Source organism: Anopheles funestus (assembly GCF_943734845.2).
Source record: "Anopheles funestus chromosome X unlocalized genomic scaffold, idAnoFuneDA-416_04 X_unloc_27, whole genome shotgun sequence".
NCBI classification, from domain to species: domain Eukaryota; kingdom Metazoa; phylum Arthropoda; class Insecta; order Diptera; family Culicidae; genus Anopheles; species Anopheles funestus.
Genome location: NW_026045151.1, coordinates 127,501 through 128,729, shown reverse-complemented (window position 1 = coordinate 128,729; position 1,229 = coordinate 127,501). Strand labels below are relative to the sequence as shown.

Below are 1,229 nucleotides of genomic sequence, written 5' to 3'. Positions count from 1 at the left end.
GCGGCGCCAGGTTAACCGATGTGCTAAGAGAGTTGTTCCTGGGCCTTCAAAGTGACTTCAAAACTATCTTAGCGAATGGTGGCCATGGGCGTAGACATGAGCCACAAGTCACAAGGCCTGGGACTATTGGGTAATAAAGACAACTTAGTCAGAAAGTTAGTCTTTGGACGTACCACCGGGATTGTGTTACATTGGGAACCTTACTATAAAACCCTAGGCAGGGGATCACTCGGCTCATGGATCGATGAAGACCGCAGCTAAATGCGCGTCACAATGTGAACTGCAGGACACATGAACACCGATAAGTTGAACGCATATTGCGCGTCGGACGATTAAACCCGGCCGATGCACACATTCTTGAGTGCCTATCAATTCCTTGATATACAACAAACCAAACTTCAGGGTGGAGCGTGCCACAATAGAACACTATGGCGAGCAGCCCGTCTAGTGTCGTGGGGGAAACACGCTTCCACACTGTGCATAATGGCGTGCTCGGGACCTTTGTTGGGACCGCAGGGCGCTGAAAGTAAAGGGGTGAACCGCATAAATCGCACGCACGTAAACGCGCACACACACAAATAGAGTGAGACGTATCGTAGGATACCGCTAAGAGTACGTTGTGAAACATGGGGAAATTCAATCGAAAACCTCTTTGATGTCCAAGATTTCGTTGACCGTATCCGTCGTAATACTGGATCAACGTGCTTGGGGGAAAACGTCAAAGGGTTTTATAATAGTGGTGCATGATTAACCCATCGATGCCCGAGGGGAACATGTTGTCCAATACAATAGTGGTGCAGTTGGCTCGACATGCTCGGGGGGAGACATCGTGGGTCCAAGTCGACCAAGTCGACCGGGAGTTGTTGTTGAGAGATCGAATCAAAACGATGCCGAGCGGAACTCGTTGTCCTTATTGGAGTGATATTCGGACAACGTGCTCGGGGGGGCCATCGTTGATTCAAAAATGACCGTAAATTGCCCAATCCGTGTGTGTGTGTGTGTGAAGTGTTGTTGCGTATATATCGGTTCGCTATGCCCCGGGTTCGAAACGAATGGAATGTGACTGATTTTGTTGTAGGCCTCAAGTGATGTGAGACAACCCCCAGAATTTAAGCATATTAATAAGGGGAGGAGAAGAAACCAACCGGGATTCCCTGAGTAGCTGCGAGCGAAACGGGAGAAGCTCAGCACGTAGGGACGGTGTGTAACTGCACCTGTCCGATTCCGTG

At 49.6% G+C, this 1,229-nt stretch overlaps 1 non-coding gene and 1 pseudogene across 1 annotated transcript; both read left to right on the top strand.

The window, feature by feature from the left end:
* The first annotated feature begins 209 nt into the window (after positions 1-209).
* LOC125773293 (5.8S ribosomal RNA) lies at positions 210-367 on the top strand. Its single transcript, XR_007420017.1, has one exon. It is a non-coding gene; the product is annotated as a 5.8S ribosomal RNA (ribosomal RNA).
* Positions 368-1,076: 709 nt separating this feature from the next.
* LOC125773294 (large subunit ribosomal RNA) overlaps positions 1,077-1,229 on the top strand; it is a 3,627-nt pseudogene continuing 3,474 nt past the window's right edge.